The 21,793-nt window shown below is 49.1% G+C and overlaps 1 long non-coding RNA gene across 1 annotated transcript; it reads right to left on the reverse strand.

Moving 5' to 3' along the window:
- Positions 1–470: 470 nt before the first annotated feature.
- Positions 471–1,785, reverse strand: LOC142722154 (uncharacterized). The gene is made up of 3 exons (XR_012874475.1): positions 920–1,785; positions 727–832; positions 471–643 (listed from the first exon to the last, which is right to left on the reverse strand). It is a non-coding gene; the product is annotated as an uncharacterized LOC142722154 (long non-coding RNA).
- Positions 1,786–21,793: the final 20,008 nt, after the last annotated feature.

Genomic DNA, 21,793 nt, shown 5'->3' on the forward strand with positions numbered 1-21,793 from the left:
GAGGAGGTCCGCTTTAATGGGGGTCTATCATTGCTAGGGGGACACTTATGCTGCATTTCGGGGTAAAACGTTTGGACCGAGCAACACATTACCGCAACGTGTAAACCCAGCTTTGCATAGGCTGAAAATCCCGGACAACCAATTTACCCCCCACTAATGCTGGAGGTCCCCGGAGATGATCAGATATTGATGGTGTCGGAGATTCCCTTTAAGTGCGGAGCATGCAGATTTTTTTTAACATTTTTCGCCCACGAATGCAAAATTGTAGCAAAATACGCAGCAGTTTCACAAAACTGAACACCAGAACTCCGCATTAACGGCTGCATGGTTTAAATAAATTGTGGAAAGTAAAACCCGACAAAACCGCTATGCGCGAGTGCCCCGTAAAATACAGATTCCCAGGATGATTGCCCAATACAAGAGTGAAAAAGTTTAAAAAAATATATATTTATTTATTGTAGAATGTGGTGGAGTTGCTGTGCTGTGTTTTGTGGCGCCGGCCCTTTAACAAGCGGTGATTGGTGAGATGAAGAGCGGGGGGGAGGGTCCGTCTTCACACGTGGATATGGCCATCAGTCCACCTTTACACAGCTCAGTCCTGGATCAGAAGAGACTGGGACGTTTCCCCATTTTTTTGTCCAATCTTAAAAAAGAAAAAAATATTTTTTTCACAAAACCTTCACGACCAGGAAAAGCTGAAGACGGAGCAGAGGACGTCAGACTTACCGGATCTCGCTTCTGTTCTGCTCGTCACTGCTTCTCAGCACTGGAGGAGTCTTCATGGGAATTTCAGATGGTTTAGGTGGTAAAGGCCACGATGTTGGGGTGACAACTGCGAAAAAAAAATATCAGAAATTCAGTGCCCAGGCGGCTGTAGAAGAGATGTGAGGGGAGAAGATCATCAGTGGACGGCACTTACCTCACCTAAAGATGGTGAATGGGCCCTAAATAAAGGATGGAATTAAGATGGCCGCTTTCTCTCCCGGGAGTTTCGGGGCCCTGATGGTAAATGGGCCCCAAGCGACAGATGGAATTAAGATGGCCGCTTTCTCTCCCAGGGGTTTGGGGCCCTGATGGTAAATGGGCCCCGAGTGGCAGATGGTACTAAAATGTCCGCTTTCTCTTCCGGGGGTTTGAGGCCCTGATGATAACCGTAGCCCCCGAAAGGTCTTCCATTTCCACATCATCAGGAAATTGGCGTCCGCCAATTTCCATTTTGTCACCCTCATCCTCCACGTCCTCCATCTCCACATCATCCGGAAACTGGCGTAGGCCAACCTCCATTTTTTCATCTTTGTCCTCCACGTCCACCATCTCCACATCATCCGGAAGCCGGCGTCCGCCAACCTCCATTTTCTCTACAGTACTCATCTTGGAAAACGTCTTCACCAACATCCTCTTCTTACACGACACCTCCATGATGAGAGCCAGCAAGAGAAACTGACACCGTGGTCAATGTGTGACCCCAATTTATAAACTTTCTGATGTCATAACTGGTTGGCCATTATGTGGAAACGGAACACGTCCAGATTACAGGCCACGCCCCTCATGACATCACGCTCAGGTTCTTCACAGTGCAGAGAAATAGAATCTTCCCACATTCTGGATGACATCACAAGAAGCGTATCCCAGTGAACCGTTACACCCGAGCGGCCATATAAAATGTAATATGGTACAAGAATACAGGCAGGAGGGTCACACTACACCCTCTGGGGAGGTTTCTATCACCTCAAAGAATTCCCAAATCAATGTGGTCAATTCCACAGACTTTCTAATATGTAGAATCGCACCCATAAAACATACAACACAGGCATTTACATACGGGTTCATGGACTCTCCCGCAAAGTGGTGTAATATGTGACCCCATAGAAAAATCGCTCAATGTTTTTCACCCATTGGCAGGCAACGAATGTGATCCCCGGCCGCCGATGGGTTGTCAGTTTTTTCCATAAATTATTATTTATTTTTAACAAGTGAAATAAATACACATATATGGTATCGCCGCGATCGTGATGGCCCGAGCAATAAAGTTAACACAATATTTAAAGTGCATGGTGAAGACCATAAAAAAAATCTGCCCCCCCCAAAAAAAATATCATAAAAGTTAATTCATATAATATATACACACAAAAATGGTGCCGTTAAAATACAACTCGACCCGCAGAAAACAAGCAAACATATAGTGACGTCGACGGAAAAATACAATAGTTACGGCTCTGGGGAAACTGCGATGCAAAAACAAATTATTTTTGTTTTTATTGTGCAAAGGTAGTAAAATATAAAAAACCTGTACATATGTGGTGTGACCAGAATCGTAGCGACACGCAGAATAAAGGTAACGCCTGAATATCGCTCAGTAATAAATGGGTCGTGTGGGATTCATACTGATCGGCTTATAAGACGCGTATGTAACTCACTCCAGCCAATACTGGGTGCTGAGCGGAGCGGAAGTCACGTCCGGTTACGTAAATGGTCTATATTCATTGTTTGCGCTCCCAGTAACCGGTAAAAAACGGAAGTGACACAAGCATGTGAAAAAGTCCTATATGTAGAAGGGGCTCAGGCTGTTCTGTTATGCTGCTCAATCCAGAACAACGAGAATATCGGAAGAGCCAGATCCATCACATGATGCAAACCAATGGCACCAAAAGAAATCTACTGACGTTAGTAGTTTCCGTCATTTTGACGGATAAAGTAGAGCTGCGTGTTGCGCTATCGTGTCCAGCAAAAATGACGGAATCTGTGGCGGAGCCTCCGACACAGGTGTGAACAGGACCATTGAGATTTTCAGATGGTACAGGAATTTTACGCCGCATGCACACGGCCGTGTCCCGCCAGTGATCCGAGGAAAGATAGGACATGTTCTATCTTTCCTCGCATCGGAGACTCGGACCATTTTTCACAGACCCGATTCACCCTCTAAAGTGAATGGGTCCATGAAGACTATCGGGTGCCACTCGGATGCCGTCAAAAACGGCACAACAGTTGTGTGCAAGAAACCTTCGATCTGATCAGGAGTAAATACCACTATTAAATGTCAATAACAATATAAAATCATCATTATCATCCACCTCAAAATACATAAAAAACTATGATATAAAAATACAGATATAAATTATCCAAAAACATAAAAAGATGATGACGGTGCAGTCCTAGTTATGTGACAGCTGGAGAACACTAGTGGACATGAACCATGCCTGGATCCGAGATGATGACATCACTGGAAGTGTTCGTGTCGGCAGGGGCGCCCGGGACCCACCAGTGGAATGTATCCTGGGCCTCCACCTATAGATATTACAGGTTCAGCCTCTGGTATCTTCTACTACAATCCAGAGTCAATCAGTGTAATCGGCGCCGTAGCTTCTCCATTAGAAACATCCGGCAGTGCGCTCTGACGTGAATTGGCTGCCTGTATGAAGCATATACTACCAGAGTCAGAACATTTCTATTGGACGAGCTGTGGTGCGGATTCTAGGACATCAGTGACTCTGGATTCTGCTGTTCAGTAATCACTGGCGGCACATACTCTATAGTGATTATAACATGTGCTACAGACAGGCGTACACTCCCTCTTACAGGCAGTGACAGGCATACACTCCCTCTTACAGGCAGTGACAGGCGTACACTCCCTCTTACAGTCAGTGACAGGCGTACGCTCCCTCTTACAGTCAGTGACAGGCGTACGCTCCCTCTTACAGGCAGTGACAGGCGTACGCTCCCTCTTACAGGCAGTGACAGGCGTACACTCCCTCTTACAGGCAGTGACAGGCGTACGCTCCCTCTTACAGTCAGTGACAGGCGTACGCTCCCTCTTACAGTCAGCGACAGGCGTACGCTCCCTCTTACAGTCAGCGACAGGCGTACGCTCCCTCTTACAGTCAGCGTCAGGCGTACGCTCCCTCTTACAGTCAGCGACAGGCGTACGCTCCCTCTTACAGTCAGCGTCAGGCGTACGCTCCCTCTTACAGTCAGCGACAGGCGTACGCTCCCTCTTACAGTCAGCGACAGGCATACGCTCCCTCTTACAGGCAGCGACAGGCGTACGCTCCCTCTTACAGTCAGCGACAGGCGTACGCTCCCTCTTACAGTCAGCGACAGGCGTACGCTCCCTCTTACAGTCAGCGACAGGCGTACGCTCCCTCTTACAGTCAGCGACAGGCGTACGCTCCCTCTTACAGTCAGCGACAGGCGTACGCTCCCTCTTACAGTCAGCGACAGGCGTACGCTCCCTCTTACAGTCAGCGACAGGCGTACGCTCCCTCTTACAGGCAGTGGCAGGCGTACGCTCCCTCTTACAGGCAGTGGCAGGCGTACGCTCCCTCTTACAGGCAGTGACAGGCGTACGCTCCCTCTTACAGGCAGTGACAGGCGTACGCTCCCTCTTACAGTCAGCGACAGGCGTACGCTCCCTCTTACAGTCAGCGACAGGCGTACGCTCCCTTACAGTCAGTGACAGGCGTACGCTCCCTCTTACAGTCAGTGACAGGCGTACGCTCCCTCTTACAGGCAGTGACAGGCGTACGCTCCCTCTTACAGTCAGTGACAGGCGTACGCTCCCTCTTACAGTCAGCGACAGGCGTACGCTCCCTCTTACAGTCAGCGACAGGCGTACGCTCCCTCTTACAGTCAGCGACAGGCGTACGCTCCCTCTTACAGTCAGCGACAGGCGTACACTCCCTCTTACAGGCAGTGGCAGGCGTACGCTCCCTCTTACAGGCAGTGACAGGCGTACGCTCCCTCTTACAGTCAGCGACAGGCGTACGCTCCCTCTTACAGTCAGCGACAGGCGTACGCTCCCTTACAGTCAGTGACAGGCGTACGCTCCCTCTTACAGTCAGTGACAGGCGTACGCTCCCTCTTACAGGCAGTGACAGGCGTACGCTCCCTCTTACAGTCAGTGACAGGCGTACGCTCCCTCTTACAGTCAGTGACAGGCGTACGCTCCCTCTTACAGTCAGTGACAGGCGTACGCTCCCTCTTACAGTCAGTGACAGGCGTACGCTCCCTCTTACAGTCAGTGACAGGCGTACGCTCCCTCTTACAGTCAGTGACAGGCGTACGCTCCCTCTTACAGTCAGTGACAGGCGTACGCTCCCTCTTACAGTCAGTGACAGGCGTACGCTCCCTCTTACAGTCAGTGACAGGCGTACGCTCCCTCTTACAGTCAGTGACAGGCGTACGCACCCTCTTACAGTCAGTGACAGGCGTACGCTCCCTCTTACAGTCAGTGACAGGCGTACGCTCCCTCTTACAGTCAGTGACAGGCGTACGCTCCCTCTTACAGGCAGTGACAGGCGTACGCTCCCTCTTACAGTCAGTGACAGGCATAGACTCCCTCTTACAGTCAGTGACAGGCGTACGCTCCCTCTTACAGTCAGTGACAGGCGTACGCTCCCTCTTACAGTCAGTGACAGGCGTACGCTCCCTCTTACAGTCAGTGACAGGCGTACGCTCCCTCTTACAGTCAGTGACAGGCGTACGCTCCCTCTTACAGTCAGTGACAGGCGTACGCTCCCTCTTACAGTCAGTGACAGGCGTACGCACCCTCTTACAGTCAGTGACAGGCGTACGCTCCCTCTTACAGTCAGTGACAGGCGTACGCTCCCTCTTACAGTCAGTGACAGGCGTACGCTCCCTCTTACAGGCAGTGACAGGCGTACGCTCCCTCTTACAGTCAGTGACAGGCATAGACTCCCTCTTACAGTCAGTGACAGGCGTACGCTCCCTCTTACAGTCAGTGACAGGCGTACACTCCCTCTTACAGTCAGTGACAGGCGTACGCTCCCTCTTACAGGCAGTGACAGGCGTACACTCCCTCTTACAGTCAGTGACAGGCGTACGCTCCCTCTTACAGTCAGGGACAGGCGTACGCTCCCTCTTACAGTCAGTGACAGGCGTACGCTCCCTCTTACAGTCAGTGACAGGCGTACGCTCCCTCTTACAGTCAGTGACAGGCGTACACTCCCTCTTACAGTCAGTGACAGGCGTACGCTCCCTCTTACAGTCAGTGACAGGCGTACACTCCCTCTTACAGTCAGTGACAGGCGTACGCTCCCTCTTACAGTCAGTGACAGGCGTACGCTCCCTCTTACAGTCAGTGACAGGCGTACGCTCCCTCTTACAGTCAGTGACAGGCGTACACTCCCTCTTACAGTCAGTGACAGGCGTACGCTCCCTCTTACAGTCAGTGACAGGCGTACACTCCCTCTTACAGTCAGTGACAGGCGTACGCTCCCTCTTACAGTCAGCGACAGGCATACACTCCCACTTACAGTCAGTGACAGGCGTACCCTCCCTCTTACAGTCAGTGACAGGCGTACGCTCCCTCTTACAGTCAGTGACAGGCGTACGCTCCCTCTTACAGGCAGTGACAGGCGTACGCTCCCTCTTACAGTCAGTGACAGGCGTACACTCCCTCTTACAGTCAGTGACAGGCGTACGCTCCCTCTTACAGTCAGTGACAGGCGTACGCTCCCTCTTACAGTCAGTGACAGGCGTACGCTCCCTCTTACAGTCAGTGACAGGCGTACGCTCCCTCTTACAGTCAGTGACAGGCGTACACTCCCTCTTACAGTCAGTGACAGGCGTACGCTCCCTCTTACAGTCAGCGACAGGCATACACTCCCACTTACAGTCAGTGACAGGCGTACCCTCCCTCTTACAGTCAGTGACAGGCGTACGCTCCCTCTTACAGTCAGTGACAGGCGTACGCTCCCTCTTACAGGCAGTGACAGGCGTACGCTCCCTCTTACAGTCAGTGACAGGCGTACACTCCCTCTTACAGTCAGTGACAGGCGTACGCTCCCTCTTACAGTCAGTGACAGGCGTACGCTCCCTCTTACAGTCAGTGACAGGCGTACGCTCCCTCTTAGGCTGAGTTCACACCGGTCAGGATATGCTGCATAAAAGCATGCAGTGTATCCACCCTGTACGCCAGAGTGTTTCTGGCGAAAAACGGCACCAAAGTGTGGTGCAGTTTTTCACCCGAAATGTTCGCTGTGAAAAACTGCATTACTTAGCCGGACGGCCTCCTGGGATGACGTTTCATCCCAGGAGACCGATGCAGCCTGTGATTGGCTGAGATCAAACCTCACCCCAGCTGGAGGGAGGAACACAGACTCCTAAATATAAGGTTTTTTTATTGCTTTTTTTGAAGCGGAATCGCTGCGAACCCACCGCAAAAACTGCTATTTGTTGCAGGTTTTACCTCCTCATTGAATTCAATGGGGAAAATCCGCAACATATAAGCAGCGTTTACGCAAATACAATTAACATGCTGCGGAATAAAATTCTGCACCACAGGTCCATTTTTGAGCGTTTTTTCCGCTCACTATTTACGCAGCGTGTAGATGAGATTTGGTTTATCTCATCCACTTTGCTGCTACTGTATTTGCTGCGGACTTTCCACAACGAATTCTGTTGTGGAAAATCGGCAGTATTTACGCTACGTGTGAACTGACCCTAAGGTCCCATGCACATGGCCGTGTTTGGTCCTTGATATGCGGTCCGCATGTGCGGGACCGAACACAGTGCAGGGAGCCGGGCTCCTAGCATCATAGTTATGTACGACGCCAGGAGTCCCTGCCTCTCCTGTCCCATGCTGAAAACATGATTACAGTACGGGACAGTGTCCCGCAGCGAGGCAGGGACTCCTAGCATCGTACATAAGTATGATGCTAGGAGCCCGGCTCCCTGCAGGGTGTTCGGTCCGGGACTTGCGGACTGCATATCATGGACCGAACACGGTCGTGTGCATGAGGCTGTACTTTATACGGCTGAAATTCAGGCCGGAAAAAACACGGCAATACCGCGGCGTCTGGACGAGCCCTTAGACTGGCCGATGATACTGGACATGCCCCCATATGCAGTGGCTGCCAGGGAGCGCCCCTCTCTCCCACACACAGAGCCAGCCATACCATGCTCACATCTACAGGGCACAGCGCATAAAAACAAATTGCCCCCGGTGTAGTTTTGCTTCTCAGCTCCTCCATATAGAGGGATATTTAGGAATCATACACTTGTGGTACTACAAGTTCATGCAAGCCCAAAACAACATGTCCTATAAGAACTAAAGCTCCTCCAGTAAATCCATGTAGCTCCATGTAGTCATAACCCCGCCCTCTGCCTGTGATTGACATTACATAAACCACGCCCACCTTCCCATGCGGGATACCATGCTTTGAGTAGGGGCGGGCCTCTGCTTCAAGTCAGCCAATCGACTCAGCGCTGGAGTTCCGGTCTGCAGGTGGCGGGCTATTCCAGCCGCGGTGAAGCGGTAAGTTGATGCGACGGTTACCATGGTAACGTCAAACCGGGGAGCGGGATAACGATGTTATTTACCGTAATTGGGTGTTGCTGAGCAGCTGTGGGACATAATATGACAGTGGCAGCTCTGCGAGCGCTGGTCTCGCCTCACTTGTCACATGTACATTTGCTGCTTTACGGTAGTCGGTGAAGAGGCGCCATTTTTAATTTCTGAGGTAAAAATGTAGAAATATGTCATTACTTGTGCAGCCCTTCAGTACATGACATGGTGGGCTGAAAACCAGCGGATGTTGTGGCGACTGAATGCAACTTCTCGAAAGTTGTCGTTTTTCGTGGGTTTTTTTACCCATAAAAATCATACCAAAGAACGTTCAAGTATTGCAAAGAGGGAAAACCGCTGCGGAGCCGCAACTCTAATCCCGCTCACCCCTCACCCGTACACACCCGCTTCAGCCCACACTGTATCATGCCCCATAGCTGCCCCAAACCGTATAATACCCCCATAGCTGCCCCATACAGTATAATACCCCCATAGCTGCCCCATACAGTATAATGCCCCATAGCTGCCCCATACAGTATAATACCCCCATAGCTGCCCCATACAGTATAATACCCCCATAGCTGCTCCATACAGTATAATACCCCCATAGCTGCCCCATACAGTATAATACCCCCATAGCTGCCCCATACAGTATAATACCCCCATATCTGCCCCATACAATATAATACCCCCATATCTGCCCCATACAGTATAATGCCCCATAGCTGCTCCATACAGTATAATGCCCCCATAGCTGCTCCATACAGTATAATACCCCATATCTGCCCCATACAGTATAATACCCCATATCTGCCCCATACAGTATAATGCCCCCATATCTGCCCCATACAGTATAATACCCCATAGCTGCTCCATACAGTATAATACCCCATAGCTGCCCCATACAGTATAATACCCCCATAGCTGCTCCATACAGTATAATACCCCCATAGCTGCCCCATACAATATAATACCCCCATAGTTGCCCCAAACCGTATAATACCCCCATAGCTGCCCCATACAGTATAATACCCCCATAGCTGCCCCATACAGTATAATACCCCCATAGCTGCCCCATACAGTATAATGCCCCCATAGCTGCTCCATACAGTATAATGCCCCCATAGCTGCCCCAAACCGTATAATACCCCCATAGCTGCTCCATACAGTATAATACCCCCATAGCTGCCCCATACAGTATAATACCCCCATAGCTGCCCCATACAGTATAATGCCCCCATAGCTGCTCCATACAGTATAATACCCCCATAGCTGCCCCATACAGTATAATACCCCCATAGCTGCTCCATACATTATAATACCCCCATATCTGCCCCATACAGTATAATACCCCCATAGCTGCCCCATACTGTATAATACCCCATAGCGGCCCCATACAGTATAATACCCCCATAGCTGCTCCATACAGTATAATGCCCCCATATCTGCCCCATACAGTATAATACCCCCATAGCTGCCCCATACTGTATAATACCCCATAGCGGCCCCATACAGTATAATACCCCCATAGCTGCCCCATACTGTATAATACCCCCATAGCTGCCCCATACAGTATAATACCCCCATAGCTGCCCCATACAGTATTATACCCCCATAGCTGCCCCATACAGTATAATACCCCCATATCTGCCCCATACAATATAATGCCCCATAGCTGCCCTATACAGTATAATACCCCATAGCTGCCCCATACAGTATAATACCCCCATAGCTGCCCCATACAGTATAATACCCCCATAGCGGCCCCATACAGTATAATACCCCCATATCTGCCCCATACAGTATAATACCCCCATAGCTGCCCCATACAGTATAATACCCCCATAGCTGCCCCATACAGTATAATGCCCCCATATCTGCCCCATACAGTATAATACCCCCATAGCTGCCCCATACAGTATAATACCCCCATATCTGCCCCATACAGTATAATGCCCCCATAGCTGCTACATACAGTATAATACCCCCATAGCTGCCCCATACAGTATAATACCCCCATAGCTGCCCCATACAGTATAATGCCCCCATAGCTGCCCCATACTGTATAATACCCCCATAGCTGCCCCATACAGTATAATACCCCCATAGCTGCCCCAAACCGTATAATGCCCCATAGCTGCTCCATACAGTATAATACCCCCATAGCTGCCCCATACAGTATAATGCCCCCATAGCGGCCCATACAGTATAATACCCCCATAGCTGCTCCATACAGTATAATACCCCCATAGCTGCCCCATACAGTATAATGCCCCCATAGCGGCCCATACAGTATAATACCCCCATAGCTGCCCCATACAGTATAATACCCCCATAGCTGCCCCATACAGTATAATGCCCCCATAGCTGCCCCATACAGTATAATGCCCCCATAGCTGCCCCATACAGTATAATGTCCCCATAGCTGCCCCATACAGTATAATACCCCCATAGCTGCCCCAAACCGTATAATGCCCCATAGCTGCCCCATACAGTATAATGCCCCCATATCTGCCCCATACAGTATAATACCCCCATAGCTGCCCCATACAGTATAATACCCCCATAGCTGCCCCATACAGTATAATACCCCCATAGCTGCCCCATACAGTATAATGCCCCCATAGCTGCTCCATACAGTATAATGCCCCCATAGCTGCTCCATACAGTATAATACCCCCATAGCTGCCCCATACAGTATAATACCCCCATATCTGCCCCATACAGGATAATACCTCATAGCTGCTCCATACAGTATAATACCCCCATAGCTGCCCCATACAGTATAATACCCCCATAGCTGCCCCATACAGTATAATACCCCCATAGCTGCTCCATACAGTATAATACCCCCATATCTGCCCCATACAGGATAATACCTCATAGCTGCTCCATACAGTATAATACCCCCATAGCTGCCCCATACAGTATAATGCCCCCATAGCTGCCCCATACAGTATAATACCCCCATAGCTGCCCCATACAGTATTATACCCCCATAGCTGCCCCATACAGTATCATGCCCCCATAGCTGCCCCATACTGTATAATACCCCCATAGCTGCCCCATACAGTATAATACCCCCATAGCTGCCCCAAACCGTATAATGCCCCATAGCTGCTCCATACAGTATAATACCCCCATAGCTGCCCCATACAGTATAATGCCCCCATAGCGGCCCATACAGTATAATACCCCCATAGCTGCCCCAAACCGTATAATGCCCCATAGCTGCCCCATACAGTATAATGCCCCCATATCTGCCCCATACAGTATAATACCCCCATAGCTGCCCCATACAGTATAATACCCCCATAGCTGCCCCATACAGTATAATACCCCCATAGCTGCCCCATACAGTATAATGCCCCCATAGCTGCTCCATACAGTATAATGCCCCCATAGCTGCTCCATACAGTATAATACCCCCATAGCTGCCCCATACAGTATAATACCCCCATATCTGCCCCATACAGGATAATACCTCATAGCTGCTCCATACAGTATAATACCCCCATAGCTGCCCCATACAGTATAATACCCCCATAGCTGCCCCATACAGTATAATACCCCCATAGCTGCTCCATACAGTATAATACCCCCATATCTGCCCCATACAGGATAATACCTCATAGCTGCTCCATACAGTATAATACCCCCATAGCTGCCCCATACAGTATAATGCCCCCATAGCTGCCCCATACAGTATAATACCCCCATAGCTGCCCCATACAGTATTATACCCCCATAGCTGCCCCATACAGTATCATGCCCCCATAGCTGCCCCATATAGTATCATGCCCCCATAGCTGCCCCATGCAGTATAATGCCCCCATAGCTGCCCCATACAGTATAATGCCCCCATAGCTGCCCCAAACCGTATAATACCCCCATAGCTGCCCCATACAATATAATGCCCCCATAGCTGCCCCATACAGTATAATACCCCCATAGCTGCCCCATACAGTATAATACCCCCATAGCTGCCCCATACAGTATAATACCCCATATCTGCCCATTCAGTATAATGCCCCCATAGCTGCCCCATACAGTATAATACCCCATAGCTGCCCATACAGTATAATACCCCCATATCTGCCCCATACAGTATAATACCCCCATAGCTGCTCCATACAGTATAATGCCCCCATAGCTGCCCCATACAGTATAATACCCCCATAGCTGCCCCATACAGTATAATACCCCCATAGCTGCCCCAAACCGTATAATACCCCCATAGCTGCTCCATACAGTATAATACCCCCATAGCTGCCCCATACAGTATAATACCCCCATATCTGCCCCATACAGTATAATACCCCCATAGCTGCCCCATACAGTATTATACCCCCATAGCTGCCCCATACAGTATCATGCCCCCATAGCTGCCCCATATAGTATCATGCCCCCATAGCTGCCCCATGCAGTATAATGCCCCCATAGCTGCCCCATACAGTATAATACCCCATATCTGCCCACACAGTATAATACCCCCATATCTGCCCCATACAGTATAATACCCCATATCTGCCCCATACAGTATAATGCCCCATAGCTGCCCATACAGTATAATACCCCCATAGCTGCCACATACAATATATTACCCCCATAGCTGCTACATACAGTATAATACCCCCATAGCTGCCCCAAACCGTATAATACCCCCATAGCTGCTCCATACAGTATAATGCCCCCATATCTGCCCCATACAGTATAATACCCCCATAGCTGCCCCATACAGTATAATACCCCCATAGCTGCCCCATACAGTATAATACCCCCATAGCTGCCCCATACAATATAATACCCCCATAGCTGCTACATACAGTATAATACCCCCATAGCTGCCCCAAACCGTATAATACCCCATAGCTGCTCCATACAGTATAATACCCCATAGCTGCCCCATACAGTATAATACCCCCATAGCTGCCCCATACAGTATAATACCCCCATAGCTGCCCCATACAGTATAATGCCCCCATAGCTGCCCCATACAGTATAATACCCCCATATCTGCCCATACAGTATAATACCCCCATAGCTGCCCCATACAGTATAATACCCCCATATCTGCCCATACAGTATAATACCCCCATAGCTGCCCCATACAGTATAATGCCCCCATAGCTGCCCCATACAGTATAATACCCCCATAGCTGCCCCAAACAGTATAATACCCCCATAGCTGCCCCATACAGTATAATACCCCCATATCTGCCCCATACAGTATAATGCCCCCATAGCTGCCCCATACAGTATAATACCCCCATAGCTGCCCCAAACCGTATAATACCCCCATAGCTGCCCCATACAGTATAATACCCCCATAGCTGCCCCAAACCGTATAATGCCCCCATAGCTGCTCCATACAGTATAATACCCCATAGCTGCCCCATACAGTATAATACCCCATAGCTGCCCCATACAGTATAATACCCCATAGCTGCCCCATACAGTATAATACCCCCATAGCTGCCCCAAACCGTATAATATCCCCATAGCTGCCCCATACAGTATAATGCCCCCATAGCTGCCCCAAACCGTATAATACCCCCATAGCTGCCCCATACAGTATAATACCCCATATCTGCCCATACAGTATAATACCCCCATAGCTGCCCCAAACCGTATAATGCCCCCATAGCTGCTCCATACAGTATAATGCCCCCATAGCTGCCCCATACAGTATAATACCCCCATAGCTGCCCCATACAGTATAATGCCCCCATAGCTGCCCCAAACCGTATAATACCCCCATATCTGCCCCATACAGTATAATGCCCCCATATCTGCCCCATACAGTATAATACCCCCATAGCTGCTCCATACAGTATCATGCCCCCATAGCTGCCCCATACAGTATAATGCCCCCATAGTTGCCCCATACAGTATAATGCCCCCATAGCTGCCCCATACAGTATAATACCCCCATAGCTGCCCCATACAGTATAATACCCCCATATCTGCCCCATACAGTATAATACCCCCATAGCTGCTCCATACAGTATCATGCCCCCATAGCTGCCCCAAACCGTATAATACCCCCATAGCTGCCCCATACAATATAATACCCCCATAGCTGCCCCATACAGTATAATACCCCCATAGCTGCCCCATACAGTATAATACCCCCATAGCTGCCCCATACAGTATAATGCCCCCATAGCTGCCCCATACAGTATAATACCCCCATAGCTGCCCCATACAGTATAATACCCCCATAGCTGCCCCATACAGTATAATGCCCCCATAGCTGCCCCAAACCGTATAATACCCCCATAGCTGCCCCATACAATATAATGCCCCCATAGCTGCCCCATACAGTATAATACCCCCATAGCTGCCCCATACAGTATAATGCCCCCATAGCTGCCCATACAGTATAATACCCCCATAGCTGCTCCATACAGTATAATACCCCATAGCTGCCCCATACAGTATAATACCCCCATAGCTGCCCCATACTGTATAATACCCCCATAGCTGCCCCATACAGTATAATGTCCCCATATCTGCCCCATACAGTATAATACCCCCATATCTGTCCCATACAGTATAATACCCCCATATCTGCCCCATACAATATAATGCCCCATAGCTGCCCTATACAGTATAATACCCCATAGCTGCCCCATACAGTATAATACTCCATAGCTGCCCCATACAGTATAATACCCCCATATCTGCCCCATACAGTATAATACCCCCATAGCTGCCCCATACTGTATAATACCCCCATAGCTGCCCCATACAGTATAATGTCCCCATATCTGCCCCATACAGTATAATACCCCCATATCTGTCCCATACAGTATAATACCCCCATATCTGCCCCATACAATATAATGCCCCATAGCTGCCCTATACAGTATAATACCCCATAGCTGCCCCATACAGTATAATGCCCCCATATCTGCCCCATACAGTATAATACCCCCATATCTGCCCCATACAGTATAATGCCCCCATATCTGCCCATACAATATAATACCCCCATATCCTCCCCATACAATATAATACCCCATATCTGCCCCATACAGTATTATACCCCCATAGCTGCCCCATACAGTATAATACCCCCATAGCTGCCCCATACAGTATAATGGCCCCATAGCTGCCCCAAACCGTATAATACCCCCATAGCTGCCCCATACCGTATAATGCCCCCATAGCTGCCCCATACAGTATAATGCCCCCATAGCTGCCCCATACAGTATAATGCCCCCATAGCTGCCCCATACAGTATAATACCCCCATAGCTGCCCCAAACAGTATAATACCCCCATAGCTGCCCCATACAGTATAATACCCCCATATCTGCCCCATACAGTATAATGCCCCCATAGCTGCCCCATACAGTATAATACCCCCATAGCTGCCCTAAACCGTATAATACCCCCATAGCTGCCCCATACAGTATAATACCCCCATAGCTGCCCCAAACCGTATAATGCCCCCATAGCTGCTCCATACAGTATAATACCCCATAGCTGCCCCATACAGTATAATACCCCATAGCTGCCCCATACAGTATAATACCCCATAGCTGCCCCATACAGTATAATACCCCCATAGCTGCCCCAAACCGTATAATATCCCCATAGCTGCCCCATACAGTATAATGCCCCCATAGCTGCCCCAAACCGTATAATACCCCCATAGCTGCCCCATACAGTATAATACCCCATATCTGCCCATACAGTATAATACCCCCATAGCTGCCCCAAACCGTATAATGCCCCCATAGCTGCTCCATACAGTATAATGCCCCCATAGCTGCCCCGTACAGTATAATACCCCCATAGCTGCCCCATACAGTATAATGCCCCCATAGCTGCCCCAAACCGTATAATACCCCCATATCTGCCCCATACAGTATAATGCCCCCATATCTGCCCCATACAGTATAATACCCCCATAGCTGCTCCATACAGTATCATGCCCCCATAGCTGCCCCATACAGTATAATGCCCCCATAGCTGCCCATACAGTATAATGCCCCCATAGCTGCCCCATACAGTATAATACCCCCATATCTGCCCCATACAGTATAATACCCCCATAGCTGCTCCATACAGTATCATGCCCCCATAGCTGCCCCAAACCGTATAATACCCCCATAGCTGCCCCATACAATATAATACCCCCATAGCTGCCCCATACAGTATAATACCACCATAGCTGCCCCATACAGTATAATACCCCCATAGCTGCCCCATACAGTATAATACCCCCATAGCTGCCCCATACAGTATAATGCCCCCATAGCTGCCCCAAACCGTATAATACCCCCATAGCTGCCCCATACAATATAATGCCCCCATAGCTGCCCCATACAGTATAATACCCCCATAGCTGCCCCATACAGTATAATGCCCCCATAGCTGCCCATACAGTATAATACCCCCATAGCTGCTCCATACAGTATAATACCCCATAGCTGCCCCATACAGTATAATACCCCCATAGCTGCCCCATACAGTATAATACCCCCATAGCTGCCCCATACAGTATAATGTCCCCATATCTGCCCCATACAGTATAATACCCCCATATCTGTCCCATACAGTATAATACCCCCATATCTGCCCCATACAATATAATGCCCCATAGCTGCCCTATACAGTATAATACCCCATAGCTGCCCCATACAGTATAATACTCCATAGCTGCCCCATACAGTATAATACCCCCATATCTGCCCCATACAGTATAATACCCTCATATCTGCCCATACAGTATAATGCCCCCATATCTGCCCCATACAGTATAATACCCCCATATCTGCCCCATACAGTATAATGCCCCCATATCTGCCCATACAATATAATACCCCCATATCTGCCCCATACAATATAATACCCCATATCTGCCCCATACAGTATTGTACCCCCATAGCTGCCCCATACAGTATAATACCCCCATAGCTGCCCCATACAGTATAATGGCCCCATAGCTGCCCCAAACCGTATAATACCCCCATAGCTGCCCCATACCGTATAATGCCCCCATAGCTGCCCCATACAGTATAATGCCCCCATAGCTGCCTCATACAGTATAATACCCCCATAGCTGCCCCATACAGTATAATACCCCCATAGCTGCTCCATACAGTATAATGCCCCCATATCTGCCCCATACAGTATAATACCCCATAGCTGCCCCAAACCGTATAATGCCCCATAGCTGCCCCATACAGTATAATACCCCCATATCTGCTCCATACAGTATAATACTCCATAGCTGCCCCATACAGTATAATGCCCCCATAGCTGCCCCATACAGTATAATGCCCCCATAGCTGCTCCATACAGTATAATGCCCCATAGCTGCTCCATACAGTATAATGCCCCCATAGCTGCCCCAAACAGTATAATACCCCCATAGCTGCCCATACAGTATAATACCCCCATAGCTGCCCCATACAGTATAATACCCCATAGCTGCCCCATACAGTATAATGCCCCCATAGCTGCCCCATACAGTATAATACCCCATATCTGCCCATACAGTATAATGCCCCATAGCTGCCCCATACAGTATAATGCCCCCATATCTGCTCCATACAGTATAATACCCCCATATCTGCCCCATACAGTATAATACCCCATATCTGCCCCATACAGTATAATGCCCCATAGCTGCCCATACAGTATAATACCCCCATAGCTGCCCCATACAGTATAATACCCCCATATCTGCCCCATACAGTATAATGCCCCCATAGCTGCCCCATACAGTATAATACCCCCATAGCTGCCCCAAACCGTATAATACCCCCATAGCTGCCCCATACAGTATAATACCCCCATAGCTGCCCCAAACCGTATAATGCCCCCATAGCTGCTCTATACAGTATAATACCCCATAGCTGCCCCATACAGTATAATACCCCATAGCTGCCCCATACAGTATAATACCCCATAGCTGCCCCATACAGTATAATACCCCCATAGCTGCCCCAAACCGTATAATATCCCCATAGCTGCCCCATACAGTATAATGCCCCCATAGCTGCCCCAAACCGTATAATACCCCCATAGCTGCCCCATACAGTATAATACCCCATATCTGCCCATACAGTATAATACCCCCATAGCTGCCCCAAACCGTATAATGCCCCCATAGCTGCTCCATACAGTATAATGCCCCCATAGCTGCCCCATACAGTATAATACCCCCATAGCTGCCCCATACAGTATAATGCCCCCATAGCTGCCCCAAACCGTATAATACCCCCATATCTGCCCCATACAGTATAATGCCCCCATATCTGCCCCATACAGTATAATACCCCCATAGCTGCTCCATACAGTATCATGCCCCCATAGCTGCCCCATACAGTATAATGCCCCCATAGCTGCCCCATACAGTATAATGCCCCCATAGCTGCCCCATACAGTATAATACCCCCATAGCTGCCCCATACAGTATAATACCCCCATATCTGCCCCATACAGTATAATACCCCCATAGCTGCTCCATACAGTATCATGCCCCCATAGCTGCCCCAAACCGTATAATACCCCCATAGCTGCCCCATACAATATAATACCCCCATAGCTGCCCCATACAGTATAATACCCCCATAGCTGCCCCATACAGTATAATACCCCCATAGCTGCCCCATACAGTATAATGCCCCCATAGCTGCCCCATACAGTATAATACCCCCATAGCTGCCCCATACAGTATAATACCCCCATAGCTGCCCCATACAGTATAATGCCCCCATAGCTGCCCCAAACCGTATAATACCCCCATAGCTGCCCCATACAATATAATGCCCCCATAGCTGCCCCATACAGTATAATACCCCCATAGCTGCCCCATACAGTATAATGCCCCCATAGCTGCCCATACAGTATAATACCCCCATAGCTGCTCCATACAGTATAATACCCCATAGCTGCCCCATACAGTATAATACCCCATAGCTGCCCCATACAGTATAATACCCATAGCTGCCCCATACAGTATAATACCCCCATAGCTGCCCCATACAGTATAATGTCCCCATATCTGCCCCATACAGTATAATACCCCCATATCTGTCCCATACAGTATAATACCCCCATATCTGCCCCATACAATATAATGCCCCATAGCTGCCCTATACAGTATAATACCCCATAGCTGCCCATACAGTATAATACCCCCATATCTGCCCCATACAGTATAATGCCCCCATAGCTGCCCCATACAGTATAATACCCCCATAGCTGCCCCAAACCGTATAATACCCCCATAGCTGCTCCATACAGTATAATACCCCCATAGCTGCCCCATACAGTATAATACCCCCATATCTGCCCCATACAGTATAATACCCCCATAGCTGCCCCATACAGTATTATACCCCCATAGCTGCCCCATACAGTATCATGCCCCCATAGCTGCCCCATACAGTATCATGCCCCCATAGCTGCCCCATGCAGTATAATGCCCCCATAGCTGCCCCATACAGTATAATACCCCATATCTGCCCACACAGTATAATACCCCCATATCTGCCCCATACAGTATAATACCCCATAACTGCCCCATACAGTATAATGCCCCATAGCTGCCCATACAGTATAATACCCCCATAGCTGCCACATACAATATATTACCCCCATAGCTGCTACATACAGTATAATACCCCCATAGCTGCCCCAAACCGTATAATACCCCATAGCTGCTCCATACAGTATAATACCCCATAGCTGCCCCATACAGTATAATACCCCCATAGCTGCCCCATACAGTATAATACCCCCATAGCTGCCCCATACAGTATAATACCCCCATATCTGCCCATACAGTATAATACCCCCATAGCTGCCCCATACAGTATAATGCCCCCATAGCTGCCCCATACAGTATAATACCCCCATAGCTGCCCCAAACAGTATAATACCCCCATAGCTGCCCCATACAGTATAATACCCCCATATCTGCCCCATACAGTATAATGCCCCCATAGCTGCCCCATACAGTATAATACCCCCATAGCTGCCCCAAACCGTATAATACCCCCATAGCTGCCCCATACAGTATAATACCCCCATAGCTGCCCCAAACCGTATAATGCCCCCATAGCTGCTCCATACAGTATAATACCCCATAGCTGCCCCATACAGTATAATACCCCATAGCTGCCCCATACAGTATAATACCCCATAGCTGCCCCATACAGTATAATACCCCCATAGCTGCCCCAAACCGTATAATATCCCCATAGCTGCCCCATACAGTATAATGCCCCCATAGCTGCCCCAAACCGTATAATACCCCCATAGCTGCCCCATACAGTATAATACCCCATATCTGCCCATACAGTATAATACCCCCATAGCTGCCCCAAACCGTATAATGCCCCCATAGCTGCTCCATACAGTATAATGCCCCCATAGCTGCCCCATACAGTATAATACCCCCATAGCTGCCCCATACAGTATAATGCCCCCATAGCTGCCCCAAACCGTATAATACCCCCATATCTGCCCCATACAGTATAATGCCCCCATATCTGCCCCATACAGTATAATACCCCCATAGCTGCTCCATACAGTATCATGCCCCCATAGCTGCCCCATACAGTATAATGCCCCCATAGCTGCCCCATACAGTATAATGCCCCCATAGCTGCCCCATACAGTATAATACCCCCATAGCTGCCCCATACAGTATAATACCCCCATATCTGCCCCATACAGTATAATACCCCCATAGCTGCTCCATACAGTATCATGCCCCCATAGCTGCCCCAAACCGTATAATACCCCCATAGCTGCCCCATACAATATAATACCCCCATAGCTGCCCCATACAGTATAATACCCCCATAGCTGCCCCATACAGTATAATACCCCCATAGCTGCCCCATACAGTATAATGCCCCCATAGCTGCCCCATACAGTATAATACCCCCATAGCTGCCCCATACAGTATAATACCCCCATAGCTGCCCCATACAGTATAATGCCCCCATAGCTGCCCCAAACCGTATAATACCCCCATAGCTGCCCCATACAATATAATGCCCCCATAGCTGCCCCATACAGTATAATACCCCCATAGCTGCCCCATACAGTATAATGCCCCCATAGCTGCCCATACAGTATAATACCCCCATAGCTGCTCCATACAGTATAATACCCCATAGCTGCCCCATACAGTATAATACCCCCATAGCTGCCCCATACTGTATAATACCCCCATAGCTGCCCCATACAGTATAATGTCCCCATATCTGCCCCATACAGTATAATACCCCCATATCTGTCCCATACAGTATAATACCCCCATATCTGCCCCATACAATATAATGCCCCATAGCTGCCCTATACAGTATAATACCCCATAGCTGCCCCATACAGTATAATACTCCATAGCTGCCCCATACAGTATAATACCCCCATATCTGCCCCATACAGTATAATACCCTCATATCTGCCCATACAGTATAATGCCCCCATATCTGCCCCATACAGTATAATA

This window comes from Rhinoderma darwinii, unplaced genomic scaffold (assembly GCF_050947455.1).
Source record: "Rhinoderma darwinii isolate aRhiDar2 unplaced genomic scaffold, aRhiDar2.hap1 Scaffold_531, whole genome shotgun sequence".
NCBI classification, from domain to species: Eukaryota; Metazoa; Chordata; class Amphibia; order Anura; family Rhinodermatidae; genus Rhinoderma; species Rhinoderma darwinii.